The sequence below is a fragment of the Dromaius novaehollandiae genome, chromosome 30, assembly GCF_036370855.1.
Source record: "Dromaius novaehollandiae isolate bDroNov1 chromosome 30, bDroNov1.hap1, whole genome shotgun sequence".
In the NCBI taxonomy this organism is placed as follows: domain Eukaryota; kingdom Metazoa; phylum Chordata; class Aves; order Casuariiformes; family Dromaiidae; genus Dromaius; species Dromaius novaehollandiae.
Window position 1 is genome coordinate 2372453 of NC_088128.1, and position 17754 is coordinate 2390206.

The window sequence follows — 17754 nt, forward strand, 5'->3', positions numbered from 1 at the left end:
TTGTTTCCTCAGGACTTTGTGGACTGTCCAAGGAAGAAAAGACAGTGTCAAGTTAGAGCAGCCTTCTCTGAACCAAACCCATTCTGTTTCTCAGAGAAAGCCCTACATTTCCTCTGTCCTTTACCTTCGTTCAGCTCCCTTTCTGGAGCTCCGTTTGCGCTGGCTGAGTGTGCTGTGCGGAGCAGGGGCCTCTGCCCGTGGGCTCCAGAGGAGTCAGCCCTGCTCTGCTGGGGGGGTGTCAAACTGACCTTGCTATGTGGTGGGATACCTGGGGATGGGTCCTGGGAGCAGCGGACTTGGTCCAGGTACCAATGGGACTATTCTCTATTTACCACAATGAGAGCTGAACACAGCTCTCACGCCAGCTCTATCTGAAAGAGAAGACCCTTGTGAGAGATTCATCTCCACCAGCCTTGCCCTCTTGAAAGGGGTGTCTGTGTCTGCATCAGTCACACCAGCTCCCACTCCAGGAAGGCAGAGAAACAGTCAAGTAAAGGCAGGGGGTGCCTGACCCTTTCCCGATGTCTCTGTTCCAATAAGATAGACTCTGTCCTCACACCAGTTTACCATCTGCGCCCTTCCTCCAGGCACTGCAGAGAGAATGGGAAGTGACTACCTCTGATGCACACATCCTGCAGCAGAATATGTCCACCCCATGTGTGGAAGGGCTGTTCAACATTTGGAAACTCATTTTTCTCTGCAAAATAATCAGTGGAGGAGTCTGATGACATATATTTATATATCTCTATACACATGTGTATATATATATATACACACACACACACACATAGGTATATATATGCATATATATATACACACACACACATATATATATGTATATGATGGTGTATACACACAGACACGTACACACACACATATATGTATTTTAGATACCTCCTTCTCAGCACGGGAGCATTCTTTGATAGGGTAGAAATCTTTGGCATTTCAGTTGTTCTCAGCATGAGCCCTCGTGCATCGCAAGAAGAAAAAAAGGAACCGCTGGGACTTTGTGTAGGGTCATGGGACCTGGTCTGTCAGTGAGTCTTGCCACTCACTGTCCTGCACTTGCACCTCACTCAGATAAAGGACAAGCACACTCACACGTTCCTCTAAGAAAGACACTGGACTGAGCTGGGAGCAGAGGAGTTCAGTTTCACAGTGAACATTTCCAAATTCTTCTCTCTCAGCCCAGAGATGGAGAGGGTGATGAAGAGTGTGACAAGGTTTCTGACTCACATGACCAGACCAAGGACTCTCAGATATCGCAGAAATGCTCCAGGGAAGCTGTGCTTTTCTGGAGGGCAGCTTGCAGCTTGGCAGGACAGCCCAGAGAAGCAGTCAAGGATCCTAAAGATGGACTCTCCTAAAAGGAGAGGCAGCCCCTTCCCCAACCTCATGAAATGCATTGCCAGGAGCCTCACAGGTTGGGAGGGGATTGGGGCTTTTCACTGCCATGAAGACAACACCATGCAGGACACATAGGTCTGGTGCCTTAACTGCAGCTGAACACCCCCAAAAGGTCTGAGAGAAACCTCAGCAAGTCTCTTCATCCCCACCTCAGCCTACAGACAGCACCAACATCACCTTCCTGGCCTCGTGAGGGTTTGTCTGAGCTGCTCCTTAGAACCTGCAAACACAGAGGTGCCCCTGGACAGTGCCCTGCCTGTGGGAGGTTTCTGGAGGGCAGGAATGAGCACACAGAGGGTGGGATGGGGTCTGTGAGCACTGACCAGGAAAAGACATTGGGACAGAGAAACAGGTCCCAGCAGGGACAGCTCCAGGCAGCAGAGATGGGCAGCCAATGAGAGGGAACTGCTAACAGAAACATTATGGGAGGATGGAGCTGAGCAGGTCATGGTCAGTCCCTGCAGTGCCGACACCTCCCTCAGTGAGCCCAGTTCTGCCCCGCAGAATCCTCCCAGCAGCAGGGCACTGTCCAGGGGCATCCCCATGTTTGCAGGTGCTAAGGAGCAGGTCAGCTAAACCCTGATGAGGCCAGCAAAGGGGAAGCTGCTGTTGTCTGTAGACTGAGGGAAGGGTGAAGGGACTTTCAGAAGTTCCTAGCAGACGCATTGATTGCTCATGGAAGCTATTAATGAGTCTCAGCCTATTTTCCAAGCCTGACAGCTCCATTCCCATTTTCCCCTTGCCAGGTGGTGGGAAATTTAAAGCACCATCTCAGGAAATTGGCTTCTCCTTCAGGAAATCCCTGCCTTCAATTTCCTTTTGAAAAGTCCCTTCTGAAATGTCCCATGCACGAGCTAGAACTATGAGCAGCCCTGACCCACACAGCACCCTCTCAATGGGAAAATGAACCTGCCCTGCCGGGGGGTCTCTCCTCCCACCCAGAGCTTCTCCCGGCAGTGTTGTAGAAGTTCCCCAGGCAGGCTGAGTGCTGACCCTTTCAGGCGGCAGAGTCACTAAGCGAGAAACACAGCACCCTGGGGTGCAGGGACACTGCTCTGAATTACAGCCCTGGGCAGACCTGGGTGCACACCCTGGCTTCACACCCTTGCAGCTTCCCTGGGAGAAGGTGGTAGGATGTCCTGTCTCTGAGATGGTATGGTAGAGAATCCCTGCTGTCAAGCACCTCCTCCTTCTCTGCACTGGAGAAGCAAGGAGACATAAGCTAAAAATCCTGTCAGTCACGGGATGGGATAGGTTCAGAAGACCCCCTCCAAGAACCTCCGTAGCATTGCCCTGCAGCCAGAGACTTACCGTGTCAGGGGCTGTGAAGATTTCTCCCACAAGGAGCACTCAGCCGTCCTCCCACTCCACACTGCCTCTCACTTCTCTCCGTCTTCTCTCATCTCATGTCAGCAGCAGCAGGCAGTGCCCGCAGCCCTGCTGCTCTTGGCAGAGGAGCTGCTCCTGCACACAGCTGTGTCTGGGCAGTGCTGCCAGGTTGCCATGAGCTCCCTCCATCCCAGGAGCCTGGCCCCACTCAGGAGCAGAGTCCCAGCTGAAGACACAAATGTCTCTGTCCCTCGTGCTCCCTCCTCCTGGGAAATGTTCCCTGAAGTAGACTAAAATAATCACTGATGCTCCCTCTCTAAACAGTTTAGAGAAAGTGATTCCGGCATTGCAATTTGTTTCATCAGGGGATGGTTATCTGCAAGAGGTGGAAATGTCCCTCTCTGGAAGCACCTATTCCTATCCCTTCACTAGGCAGGAACCTAGGCAGGGACAAAAAGGGACTTCATTTACCCATGGTTCAGGTGTTAATTCAGATGAGTCAGTCTGGGCTTCTCAGGGTGGTTTAGAAGGCCCGGGGCTGGAGTAGGATTTACATCCCTCCTGTGAGCGCCACAAAAAAACACACAAGAGGTGGGAATCCCTTTGCCAAAACTGAAGTGAGCACAACAGAGGTGTCTGCATGGGAGCTCCTTGTCTAAGCTCCCATTGGAATCACTGGAGATGGAGGATGGGAGTCAGCTGGACACACACAAACACCTGGTGACAGCTGAAGAGACAGAGGTGGTCCAAAGCATGTGCCAGTGTCTGCTTGTTCTGACGGTGCAACTATGACACCCGCATCCTTCCAGTGCATGAGGTGGCGGCCAGGTGGGGAATTGTCTTGGCCATCTGAAATGACCCTAGTTGCCTACTGCAACTAGAGCTCCACTCACTAGCAAGCTGAGGCACAAGCAGATCTGTACAATACAAACAGCTAATGCAATTCAGTGCAGACACTTGATTCAGTGACATAAAGATAGGCCATAGGCAGGGCCATGTCCCATGCCTGGGGTGTCCAGCACAGCCACATCTCTAGCAAATTCAGCATGGGACCTACAGGAAAGCCATGTCCTTCTGGAGTGGTTGCTGGGAAAGCACCCCAGGGCCTCTCTGGTTTCCTACCAGTACCTAAACAACTGAATCCCACCATTGCCTTTAGGCAAAGTCCATCCTGTCTACCTCCAACAGTGTTGCATAGATGGGAGGCACATCACACCAAGGTCTGCACTGTAGTCCCTGCACTCTCAAACCCTTCTAGCTTTTCTCTCCATGAACAACTTCTCACCCCCTCAGATGATATGAAGAGGGACTGGGCTAGTGACGTCCACAGGTTGGTTGGATCACAGGACATCCAGGTCCAGGAAATTCTTCAGTGGCACTTGTCCTGCCTGGAGATTGATTCACCCCTGTCACAGGCCCCAAGGTGCTGCAGAGTCAGCTCAAGCAGCAAACCCCTCTCCTGCCATTTCTGCACAGCCCAGCTCTGTTTCTCCCTGGCCTTGGGCACTGCAGGGTTTGCTCTTAGTGGGAACCTCCTTTCACCATTACATTGCCACCTGCTATCTATGTCAGCATGGCTCTGCTCTGAAGTGAGGCCATTGCACACACAGTGTCCTTGGCTCTTGGTAACGCTTCATCATGACCGCTCTGCACTTGATGCCGCAGCTGAGGCTCTGCAGCCCAAATATATACAAGTGCATGCAGCCTGGGGCACAGGCGTGGGCATATGGAGATGCATGAGCCAGGTAAGGGTGATGCTTTCCTGGATATGGAAAATGCAAATAAGGAGGAACTGATCAGGGATGGGATAGTGTCAGCTTTACCTACCATGACCATGAAAATGTGGAGTCCCAGATCCTGGAGAGTGAGGAAGGACAGTAGCAAAGTACAGACCCTGGACTTCAGAGGATAAGGAAGGACAGTAGCAGAGTGCAGACCCTGGACTTCAGAGGAACAGACTTCCTGACCTGTTCAGGGGACTGGTGGGGGATCCCAGGGGAGGCAGCTCTCAAGGGCTCAGAAGCTCCAGAAAGCCATCAGGTCTTTAAGGACAGACCTGCCAAGCACAAGGATGGGCCATCTTGATACTCACTAAAACTAGCAGAACTAGCAGACATCTCAGGGGACCAACGTGGCTAAACAGGGACCTCACACCTGAGCTCCAGGGTACTAGGGCAGCATGTAGCAGGGGGAAGAAGGGAGAGGCCAAGGCGGAATTTAGAAATATTGTCCAGTGTCATTGGCTTAGTGTTAGGCAAGAAAAATCTCCCCTACCATTGACCCTCGCAGGGGACATCAAGGGCATGAAGATGAGCTGCTACTGCTCCAGAAAGAATCAAAGAATAAAAAGGAAAACGTGGCCTCACTTCTAAATGGGACAGGGAATCTTGTAGCAGCAGATGCAGAGAGGTCTGAGGAACTCAACCCATGGTTGAGCTTCCATTTCCACAAGCAAGGTCTCCTGGGCTGTTGTGCCTTGAGTCAGGACTCCAGAGGAGAAAAACAGCCAATGGTGGATGAGGTTAGTGAGGGATTCCTTGTGAGAACTCAAACTACACCAGTCAGTGGGGCTGGATGGGCTGCATACGAGGATGCTGTGAGAGCTGACTGCTGTCACTGCAAGGCCACTCGCTACCATGTTTGCAAAGTTGTGGAGATGGAGCAAAGTCCCAATGACTGCAGAAAGGCAATTGTTGCTTCCATCTTCAAAAAAAGGCCACAGGGGCAGCCTGGGGAGCTGCAGGCAGTTCAGCCTCACTTTGGTGAGGAGCGAGTCATGGAATGAATCCTCCCAGGTCACATTTCTGGGCACATGAAGGAGAAGAAGGTGCCTGAGAACACTTAGCATGGATTTACCGAGGGAAGATTGTGCCTTGCCAACCTGATTGCCTGCTATGAATAAATAACTGTATTTGTGGATGGAGAAGAGTCAATGTCTTTTACCCAGACTTTAGCAAGGTGTTTGCAACTGTTTCCCTCAGTATTCTTGCAAACAAGGTAGAACATTACAGTCTAGAAAAGTAGAGAACCAGATGAGTAAAAAGCTTCTTGGATGATCAGGCTCAGAGGGCAGCGGTGAATGGGTAGCACTTCCTGGAGGCCAGGGAGAAGTGCAGCACCACTGATCTCTCCAGGAACTTGTCTTGTTTATCATCTGTACTAGTTACACGCAGGAGGCAACACTCATCATACTTGTGGATGATCCCAAACTGGAGGGGGGGGGCAGTCATATGCTTGAGGGCTGCCATTCAGAGGGAGCTAGACAGGCAGGAGGAATGGGCTGTCAGCAACCTCCTGAAATTCAACAAGGACAAATGCCAGGTCTTGCACCTGGGAGAAACCAACACCCCACAGTGTTACAGGCTGGGGCCTGAGTGCCTGGGGAGCAGCTCTGTGGAAAAGGACCTGAGGGTCCTGGTGGACAGAGGCAAAACATGAGCCAGCAGTGTTGCCTGGCAGCAAAGAAGGCCAGAAGCATCGTGGACTGTCTGAGCAGGAGCACAGCCAGGAGATTAAGGAAATGATGATCACCTTCTAGTCAGTATTCATTAGACCACATCTAGAACACTGCATCCAGAAAGAGACTGATAACTGGGAGTGAGTTCAGCCAAGGGCCCTCACAGTAGTCAGGGAGCTGGAGCACTTGCTCTGTGAGGAAATGGGGCTTGTTCAATTGGCAGAAGAGATGGCTTTGGAGGGATCTCATAGCAGCCTTCCAAGGGCAGTAGATTAGTTGCCTGTGACTGCCTGAAGGGTGGTTTCAGAGATGACGGAGCTTTTCTTGGTAGTGGGAAGCAGCATGAGAAGGGGAAAGAGCCACAAGCTGCAGCTTGAGAGATTCAGACTGGACTTCAGGTAAAGAGAATGTGACTCCTAGGGCAGTGCTGTGGTGCTAAAAGTCACCCAGAAGGAGTCTGTGTTCAGTCCTTGGCTTTGTGTTTCAGGGAAAAGGAAGTGAGGACAGGAAGACATCAGGAGAGGTTGGGAGATCCCGGGGTGAGAGCAAGGTGGGGAAGCAGGTTGGGTGTCTACAGTCTGCAGGGAAACAGGCACAGGTCTGGGAAGGCACAGGACAGCCTGAGGTGGAAATGGCTGAGGGCCAACACAGCAAGGTCTTTGTCCTCTTGGCTATGGCTGGTGTCTCTGCCACCGAGGCCCACAAGAAGATGACATTACTTAAAGCACTGTGGCCTTGCTGCCTCCTTGTCTCTCGGGAGCCCAGGAGGTGCCGTATCATGGTCCTGCACTCGACATCGCGCACCCCCACCCACACACTGTCCCCAGGAAGAGCCGTGAGCAATGCATGATGGAAAGGATCACCCTACCCAGGGGCTGGGTGTCAGTGCCTGGCTGCTCTGCTTGATAACACACATCAAGGTGGACTTGGCATCAGAGCCACCTGCACATTGCCTTTGCCTACCTGCAATCAGGACCTCCAACTTTCTGCTCTGATCAGCCCCTGGGGAGACTTTCTTGGTAATGGCCCTCAGTGGGACCTGTTAACACTCCAAGAAACTTGGGATTTGCTTCTGACTTCAACTTCTTGAGAGGTTTGTTCAGTCTCTTCTCAGCATCTGCGGTTCATGGGCTCAGCACCAAATACACCCAAAGGGTCATTAAAATGCAAAAACCCTTAAGTAGCCATGCCTCCTTCCATAATTTTCTTCAGTTCTTCAAGTCTTGTGTGGCTAATTGGGAAGCTTTCAGGAGAGTATTGAAATTAGGCAGATTTCAATGAGCACCTGAAGATGTCTGCTTCTTAAGCTTTCTTTATTCTTCAGTTTTCAGAGTAGGTGATACCCACATTCTCCAAATATTGATGCAGAGTGTCTCCTAATGAAGTCTGGACATGTAGGACAAGCAGCATTTTTGACAGGACACACATAGGAGCCTTCTTCCCTAGCTCCCTAGCCCTGCCAGTTCCTCTCATCAGCCACTGAGGACTTGGATCAGTCTGGTTAAAATCTTACCTTTTTCCTCTCAAGTCTGTAGCTGAATGTTACAGCTCATGTGCACCAATTCCCACCTGCTTTCCTTAGAGAACTAGCTGCAAACAGGCACAGAAGGATTTGTCTTCATTGTGATGAAACAAAAATAAAATTTGAAACAGTATAATAGAAGATAAAAGACACTCCTCCACTGTATGTTAAGTCCAAACTCCCTCCAGTGAGCTCCACTGCCCACAAGACATAACCTTCCTTGAAATGTTTTCAACAGATAGGTAGGAAAGGATAGACAAGAAGCAGAACAGAGGAGCTGGCTAAAGGGACAATGAGACTGCTGAAAGCTGAGGCAAGCTTCAGACTCCCAGAAGCTCAGAGCAGCAACTGGAGAGTTGGGAGGTATCTGAATGATCAAGAGCAAGGGGAGGAGGAAAACTGTGGAAAATATGGAAAGTGCATACGCCCTTATTATCTGAGCAAGGATGCTTTTAGAAATGACCAGTTAAATCAGGACGGCACTGAAAATCTTTCTTAAAAAAAAAAAAGAAAAGAAACACAAAATCCCCCTAAAAGATGACAATATATATATAAAAAAAAAAAACCCAAAAAGACAATGAGGACACAAAAAATGTAAGAGCTGGACAATATAACAAAATATTTATTTGCTTTAGATCTCTTTATTTCTTTCTTGTTTTCTTGTTTCATTTTCAGTGTAATTTTCTAAACACTTCTGTTCTAATCAGGCCTGCACCATTAAACAAGATATTCTTTTGTCTCGCACAGAGCTCAGTGCCCCAGCACCACCCCCTGCCCACGGCTGTCCATGTCACCCCTCACTTTTTGCACAGAGCACATCACACTCTGAGGTGTCAAGCTCTCTCGACCAATAGAGGAAGGCAGGGGGGACCAGCTTCAAGGAAACATTGTTATTTTGGATGACCAAATTTGCACAAATCTCAACATACCTGTGTTACAGTGGCGTTTTATAGGTGTCCCACTGAATCTAGCCACACTCCCTTTTCATTCCCTGCACCATCAATGAAGCACAGCTCCATCGGAGGTGACAACAGGGGTGAGACTGATCTCAGCCCAGGCCAGACCCCTTCAGTGCAGATGTCTCTGGCTAACCCAGCTGTCCGTGCTTCCCTTTTGAGTCAGGGGAACACAGCGACCCCAGGGCATCTCAGGCAACAACAGCCTCTAGAGGTGGGTGAACAAATAAAGGCCTGAAAGAAAAGTATTCGCCAGAAGTTGAAACCTATCCAAAAAATAATTCTGTCCAAAAGCTGAAAAGAACACACACCCATTTCTAGAAGTTCAAGTATTTTTTATCAATTCTAGTGAATCTTTTATTTCTTTTTTGTTAGCAGCACCAAGTGCCTGCAATGCAGTAGTGACTCCTTCTCTTTGAGTAGATCTATTTGTGTCCAGTCATTCATCCCAATACATTTTCTACCAGTACGCTGAATGGAGAAGCTTTGTTCTGAGGAACTATGTTATTTAACAGCATGTATCTTTCCTCTGTCGTCTTCTGCCTCCTGTCCTTTCTTCTTCCTCTCACTATTCTGTCTTTGCAGAGCTGTGCAGGGAAAGATTAACTGAATCACAGCACTTAGGGTGGAGGAGACCTCTGGACATCACCTAGTCCCACCCCCTGCCCACTCAGAGGGAGCTAGAGGAGCTTGCTCAGGGGCTTGCCCCAGTTGCACATAGTCCACAAACATGCTGAGAGCGCTCCATCCCATGGCCCAGGACATTCATGAAAAAACAGTGTTGCCCCACGTGCTGATGATCAGCGAAGGATGCTGCTAGTAACTAGCCACCAGTTGGACCTTAGTGACAATGAACATCCAAGCTGTACACTTGCTGCTGGCCTATCAGCTGCACAGATACCAGCACCCTCCTCATCATCTTCCAAGCCTAGGTGTCTGCTGCTGACATGTCAGCTTCTCGGGGGGACATGACCGAGCTGTGTGGCTGCGCCATCCAGTCAGGTATTCAGGCAGAAATGTCTTCATAAACAACATCTAAGCCATGTGCCTGCTCCTGGCTTATGCAGTACTGAAGCAGAAATGATCTCAAAATCAGCATCCTTGCCATGTGCCTGATGCTGGCCTATCAGGCAGTCAGGCAGAAGTGACCTCACAGACAGTTTCCAACTCCTGTGCTTGCTCCTGGCCCATCACCTGCAGACACAGAAGTCACCTCACAGTCACCTGCATGGTCCTGTGTCTCCTAAGGGCCTACAAGCTTCTGAGACACAATCCTCTCCTGCAATACAGGCATGATACAACAGCTGTTTGCCCTGCCATTCAGAGGGACCTCAGCAGGCTGGAGGAATGGGCATATAGGAACCTCATGAAGCTCCACAAAGGGAAATGCAATGTCTGGCACCAAGACACATTGAGTGCTGACTGGCTGGAAAGCAGGTTGGCAGAGAAGGACCTACCTGGGGGCCCTGGTAGGCAGCATGTAACAGCATAAGCCAGCAACATGTCCACATGGCAAAGGCAGCCCACGGCTTCCTGGGCTGCATTAGGGACAGCGCTGGCAGCAGGGCGAGGGCTCTGTGCCTGCAGGCTGTGTGTCAGCAGGAGATGGGCCTGCTCTCTAAGCAGTTACTCATCAGATGCTGGCCCATCAGATGATGAGGTACAAATAACCTCACAGTCATCTTCCAAGCTCACTCCCAGCTGCTGGCCTTCCAGCTTCCTGATGGACATGCTGACCCAGCTATGTGGGTTTCTTTTCTCTCTCTCTATAGGAGAAAGGAGACACCCTGGGATTTAGTCAGCATCCCAGCTGGAGATCCTGGCAAGAGCTTCAGAACCTGCAGGCCTCAACCAGCTCAGCGACACATTGCAAAACGTGCTCAGCTGAGTTGGACACCTGAACTGTCAGGTCAGAAATGACTCCCTTAGAGCAGAGAGGAGCATGTGGAAAGACAAGCAAAATAATTCTGAGGGGCCTTGCAAGTTACCTACACAAAACAACTTCAGCTTTGCAAGCTGATTCTCAACTATAACCCGTGAAGTATTTCCTTCTGACTTGCAGGCAAGTGCTTGAACATCACTGCTCACTGTAGTCACTGCGCATCTGGGAGAAGTGGTTTTAAAGGCCAATTATCTTCTGAAGAAATACTTTGTCTTTGGAAGTTTTCCTTATTTTACCCATTTTAAAAATTAAGAACTGTGCACTCCACTTGAAAGAGCGCCTCTGAGCACTCCACTCTGCCAAGACCTTTTCCTTGGTAAGTCCCACATGATCTAAACTGCTCTCCACAGCCTCCTGCTGGATTTCAGCCCTGGATGTCTTGTGTCAGCACGCAGTGTGCAGATCATAGCAGAGAGCCCCGAAGCAGTGAGGCCTTCAGCAGGAAGACCTCAGAACCTTCTCCCCTAGCTATATTTCACTGGATTGGAGGGGGGTTAATCAGGTGGTTAAGTAATGGCTAATTGTGGGATACTACTGCATTATTAGAAAAGAGTTTCTAGGGTCCTGCTGCATGAGAAGAAAAGAGTGTCTGCACCAATTAGGTATACGGGCAGCATCCCCCCTTTAGCCTTTGCTAACAGGAGAGAGAGGGGCAATTGCTATGCCTCCAGCCTAAAAAAACTTGTGGTTGGACAGATCCCAGCAGAGTTAACTTCAAGAATCTCCAACAAGAAAGCCTTTCAGAAAGATGACCTCTTGTACTCCAAATACTCTAAGCTGCATATTTCTATGTATTTCACAGTTTGTGTGGGATATCTGAATGCAGCTCCTGGCAAGAGCTGAGGAAACTCAAGGCCTGAACCTCAGTGCACAGAAGGCAGCAGGCTGCCAGCATCCCTGGCTCTCGCCACCAGGGCAGCCTGGGCCCTGCGAGCCAAGTCCAAGCTAAGTCACCTCCTCACCTCCAAGGGCTCCCCATCCTGGCGGCACTCCCCACTCATAGCACTGCTCTCTCCAGGCACCTCCTCCCATGACAAGCACTAAGACACTAAGGCCACCACCCATCCCCACCACAGGGCATCCCACCACCATGACACGCATGACCCCCACCCCTCGCCTCACATAGGGTGGCCAGCCAACATGTGCCTCTGCATCAGAGACACACAGGGGACAGGACTAGATGTAGCAGCAGCCAGGGCACCCCCGAGGGCTCCAAAACACACACAGACCAACTTTCCAGCCCTTCCATTCCTTTCTAGTCCTCCAAGACATTCCAACAGGGACTTCCTCTGAACAGTCCCTCACAACCCTGCCCCGCTCATTTCCTGCCTCCAGGAATCAAAGGACAGAGTTATCGTTCATCTCTTGGAGAAAAATCTCAGAAGCCCCCTGGCATTTTGATGTGGAAGAATATTCTGCAGCACAACAACACATAAAATCAGAGATTGCCAATGTCACTGCTCACACCAGCACTTTATTCATTTAGCAGCATAAAAATTCTAGCTGGACTCCCTCATCCACCGGCAGCAGACTGTAAGCCTATACTCAGTAAGAAGTGCGTGGTTAAAGTCCATGTCTGCATCACCAGTGAACATCTTCCACATTTTAGACGTAGCAGTACTAATTCGTGATGAGTCAGCAGAATAACGTTTGTGACAGATGGTGTGGAATATTATCATCTGGTTCTGCTTGATTTACTAATACTGATTTTAGAAGTGACCTCACTGCCAACATCCAAGCCATGGGCCTTCTTCTGGCCTATCAGCTGCTCAGATAGAAGTGACCTCACAAGTCCATACCCCCACCAGGTGCCTCCTAGACACAAGCTGCCTCAAAATAACGTCCCCAGCCATGAACATGCTGCTGTGCTACCAGGTACTCTGACCCAGGAGACCTCACAATCAGCTTCCACACCCATCTGCCTGCTGCTGACCTATCAGGGACTCAGGCAGAAGTGACCTCATAAGCAAATGCCCAAGCCCTGTTCCTGCTGCTGACCTATCAGCAACTCCGGCAGAAGTGACCTCATCATCAACAGCTGAGCCACGGGCCTCCTGCTGGCCTGGCAGCTACTGACCAAGAGCTGATGGATCTCCTGGCCCAGCTCTCGCAGACAGCCGTGACCTCCCTGCCCACAGCCCGGCCACGCGGCTATTGCCGCCTGCAGCTGCCCCTGCCTCCCCCAAGGCTCAGCCAGCTCCTGAGCGGCCGCCCGGACTCACCCCGGGGCCTCGCAATGCTCATCGGGCAGCGAAACACCCGCTACGGACCAGTTACTGCCCCAAAGCAGCAGCTCCAGGAAAGGTTTGATAAGGGGTCTGCGACCCAGGGCAGGGGCAAAGCTTCCTGCCCCCAAACCCCCCCAGCTGCCCTGGCCCAGCTTCTCGGGGGCAGCTGGCACGTCTGGCTCGCAGGGGAGCTGCCCCGGGACCAGGGCGCTTTGTCCCATGCTCCCGGCCCCACCAGCCCCTGCTGCAGCTCCGGGAGGAAAGCAGCCCCAGGGCAGCACCGCTGCCCCCGCCCCGGCAGGAGGGCACCCGCCGCCACCGGGACGTGCCTGCAGTTCCACTCGCACCCGCCCCCTCACTCCTGCTTTGATCCCGCCCCGCTTCCAGGGCTGTATTTTTCCTCATTCTGAACTCCGATTGGCTGACAGAACCATCAGTCAAACCCATCCCCACCCTCCTCCTCACAGCAGCCAATAGGAGGCAGCACTGTGCCGTTGCACCCTGTTGACCTGGCGGCCAGCTCTACCCCCCCCATTGCCCCCCCACCCCGCGGTGGGGCACCATGTTGTGGGCGGCAGCGCGAGGCACAGCTGGGTGTGTAGGGGCCTGGGGGCAGCCCGGCGCCGTGTGCCCAGGCAGTGCGGGGCCCTGGGACCTGGCTGCTGCCCCGCAGGGTCTGGGCTCTGCTGCAGGGCCTCTGTGGGGCTCCTGGCTGCCCTGCGCCCAGGGGCTGGGCAAGGCACGGGGAACAGCCCTCGCGCTGTGTCCATCAGGGCTGGGCCGCAGCCAGGCAGGGGCTGCTCTCTGTGGGGCCGGGCTGTGCCCCAGCGCGTCACTCCACAGGGCTGAGGAGCCCCTGGGGCCTCGGGGCAGCCAGGGCCAGAGCAGCTCTGGGCCTGTCAGTGCTGGGCAGCGGAGGTGTGGGGCCGGGAGGGGGCGGGGGAGATGGCCCTGCTGGGCTCCCCCCAGCACTGCCCCCCATGGCTCAGAGAAACAGGCTTGGGGTCAGCAGGGACTTGTGGGGTGGCCATGGCACCCCGACCTGTTCCCAAGCTGCTCCCCCAAACAGGCTGTCTTTTGGGTGCAGAGGTTTGACCCCAGTTTGCAGGAGGACAGGGCCTGCGGCCATCTGAGGACAAGATCTCTGAGCCCAAAACATGCTCTGCCAAGTTGGAAGGATAAAAGGATGCAGAGGGACGGGAGAGAGATTCTCCCAAACAAGTAGAGGCCTTGGGGTTGTTACAAGGTGAAGGACCCATTTCCAACACAGGCATTTCCAGCATGGTCTTGAGAGCCCCACCTAGCTGCAGGCCACCCCAGCCTCTGGGATGCAGCATGCCTTTCCTGCCCAAGATGGATCTCAAAGAGGGACCCACTCCCAGGGAAACCTGGAACTGGATTGCCCCCTGCCGTGAGGGGATAGAGTTGGGGCTCAGGGCAGCACCAGCCCCAGCCCCCAGGAGTCCTGGCTGCCATGTTGTCCCCTGAGCCAGGTGGGACCCTCAGGCAGGGCTCTTGTGGCAGCCCCCAGGCCTGTCCAGCCACCCCCACAGCCCGGGATCCACAGCAGTTTTTGCAGCTAACGGTCTCTGTGTGGCACCTTGGGAAGGAGCTTCCGAAGCCCTTACCCTAGGTGGAGAGCTGCAGAAGTCCTGGGAACAAGGAAGTGCAGTTGAGGCTGATAGTCTCTGTCCAGCAGTCCTCCATCTTGCTTGCCCCATGCCCTTGGCTCGCCTGTCCTTCTGAGGCAAAAGGACACTCTTCCCATCTTGGCATCCAAAACTCTTCTCCAACGTATTCCTGCTCCTCTGCCTGTCAGCAAGCAGCCCCAACATGGCCCAGCTGCCTCCTGTCCCCACACCTTGACATGGAGCAGCTCTGAAGGGCAGCAGCGGGGAGCGAGTGAGTAGTGCCCACGTCTTGCAGTCAAGTGAGAGCTCTGCCGTGGCACTGTGGAGACCTCCCTGTGATGCAGCACTTCCCACTGTGACCTCAGCTCGTGTCATCAGGGGGCTCAGTAGGTCACCGCCATGGAGATGGCACAGCCAGGGAGAGAGCAGGGATACCTCCACTCACATCCTTGAAAGCAGTCACCTCCCCTCACCCCAGTTAGTTTCCAAAACTTGCTTATAAATCCTTCAGGAACATCTCCAGATGATGACAAAGGCTGTGAACTATTTCAAATGGGGCACTGGAGAGGTCACTTCTGTGCCCCCACACCGACATCTCTCTGCACTGGGCAGAGCTGTATGGGAAGCTGGGGTCTGGAGGCTGGTTTGGAGTTTGGTCTTTTTCAAAGACAGGATCAAAGTCATGTGGGATGAAACAGCACAAAACGTGGCCACAAGCAGAGATGCTTTGGTGAGCCTCAAAACTGATTTCTGCTGTGGGTCACTTCTTTTGTAGAAGTAGGGTGGAAGACAGTATGGGACAGGACTCAGCCTTCATCCTTGAGACACCAAACCAGACTCTTTGCTTTTAAAAGTCCTCAGCAAGGTTCCTTGGTCTGCAGTGCTTAAGATAGAGATGACATGCCAGAAAAGAGCAAACGCGCCCTTAACACACATCATCTGGAGGGCTTTATGTGGGACTCTGGTTCCTGGCAGGCTCCAAATGCATGGGCCAGACCAGGTAACAAATGTGGGGAAGTTTTCCCATTGCCCATGAATTTTGCCCAGCTTTCCTTCTGGCTGAGCCTGGGGAAAGCCGTTTCTCATCTCTGGGGCTCAGCTGATCCTTGGGCTTCCCAGCATGTCTTTGAGGCAGTGCTTCTCCCCTGGGTACAGTCCCTGACACCCTGGGCCCTCCCTGGTACCCTGGCTTTATGGGGGCTGGACAGCCCTGGCACCCCGGATCTCCTCACCATGCTCACCCTGTCTCTCCCGAGGGGGTTCTACAGCCCTGGATTCCTTGGTCTCCCACATTTTTGACCCTGGGTTTCTCAGGACATGCCCACACACTGTAGGGCTGCTGTGCACACTTTGGTGCAGAGCCCGTAAGGCAGTGCAGTGCCTCAGGACCTGCATTTTGGCTCATTCAGAAATTTGCAAGGTGACCAGCTCCCGCCTCTGCAGCTGCTGGAGTTTGAGAACATCCCTACAACCAACGTTCCTGCTCTTTCTCTTCTGTGCACAGTCCTGGGGCAACTCTTGCAGAAGGGAGACTCCATCTCCCTTGAATATTGTCAGAGAGGGGACTCTCTTCCCCATGAGGAGGAGAGGGAGGGCCTTCACCAGCCGCATGCTGACTTTTCCACCCTCAGCCTCCACAGTTGCTTGGGCCTGGATCTGCCCACTTGCCTTCACCATTGTCATGGCTGCACTGAAGCCCATGAAAATCCTGGTGCTCCTACCCTCGAGCTGGCATCCACCCTGCACCTGGAGCCTGGCCAGCCACAAAGGTATCACCCATCCAGTGCCCCGGCCGTGCAGCCGAGGGCAGGGGTCTTCACCCCAATTTCCCTGCTCCTCCCCTGCTTCTGGCACCGCTGCTGCTGTGCCCATGTCAAACCCTCCTGCTGCCAGACTGCCCCAGGCCCGAGGCAGCTCCAGCTCCCTCCAGGGCTGCACTGGAGCCTTTCAGGAGCAGGCTGAGGTGGGGCTGGCATCACCTGGGTGGGTTGGGAGAGGGCAGCTCCCCTCTGCCGTGCTGGGGCTGGGGCTGAGGCTGGGCCTGAGCACAGCGTTTCCCTGGGGAGCTCCCTGAGGAGCTGCTCCGGGGGATCCTCCACCTCTGCCCTGGCAGCAGCACCAGTGCTCAGGGTGCCAGGGCAGATGTGCACAGAGGGTGGAAGGGGCACAGGCTGCCGGGGGGAGCATCGAGACCTTATCCGTGTGTTCAGGGATGGAGTGAGGAAAGCCAGAGCTCAGCTGGAGCTGACACCAGATGCCTTGGACATGGAAAGGGCTGGGGTATTATTAAATGACTCTTAAATGATCCTCCAGGTTCTGGGGGGTCCAAGCACCCAGCCACTGCCCAGCCCAGGCTGTGCCCAACATGGGGGTCAGCAGATAGCTGTGCTTTGGGATCTGCTGGGGTCTGGTGCAGAAGAGAGGCCCCGCAAGGCTGGTCTTTTCCCCTCTGTTGGGATACGGGGACCTGCAGGAGGATTGAGCTGGCCATGGACCAGCCCACAGCTGGGTGAGCAGCCAGTGCTGGAAAGGGGTGATGTGAGGGGCTGGTCTGGGACGACGGCCCTGGGGCACCTTCTCCACTGTGTCTATGCAACACAGGGAACAACCTGGGCTCTTCTCCGCACCCTCCATGTCCTGCTGCCCTTCCCAGCAGACCTGCATTTCCCTGCAAGCACATGGCTGTGTGCTCCCACACTGCCGTTCACACGCAGTAGCTGCCTGCTGGCATTTTTACTCTCTAAGGCCCTTTCCAGACCAGACCAGACCCTCCCCAGCTCTCCCCACCTCCCCTGCCCTCTCCCCATCCCTCTCCCCAGCAGAGCAGCCCAGGCTGGGGTGGCCCCACAGCAGTGCCTGTGGCAGGGGGCTGCAGAGCTCTGGGCACTCACCCCACAGCCCCAGCCTCTCTGAAGGCCACAGCAGCTGCTGGGGGGCAGAGAGGGGTGTCAGCCTGCCCATCAGCCCCACACCTGGGGACCAGCAATGGCCCAAGGAAATGGAGGCCAGGCGCTCCATGTCTCCCCTGCTCTCACGACCAGAGATCCTTAACCCTGGCTGCCTGCAGCCCCTCTGGGCAGCCCCTCTCCCCAGCACAGCACAAGAGTCCTGGCCCCGGGGCTCCTCAGGCAGCTCCAGTGACAGAGCAGCCTGCCCGGAGCTGACACACACAGAAACAGGTTTTCATTTATTCTTCCCCACAAGCACACAATTGTTCCTTTGCTCTTCTCCGGAGACATCCCTGCTCCCCAGAGAGCCTTTCCCCAGGTGTGTGTCCATGCT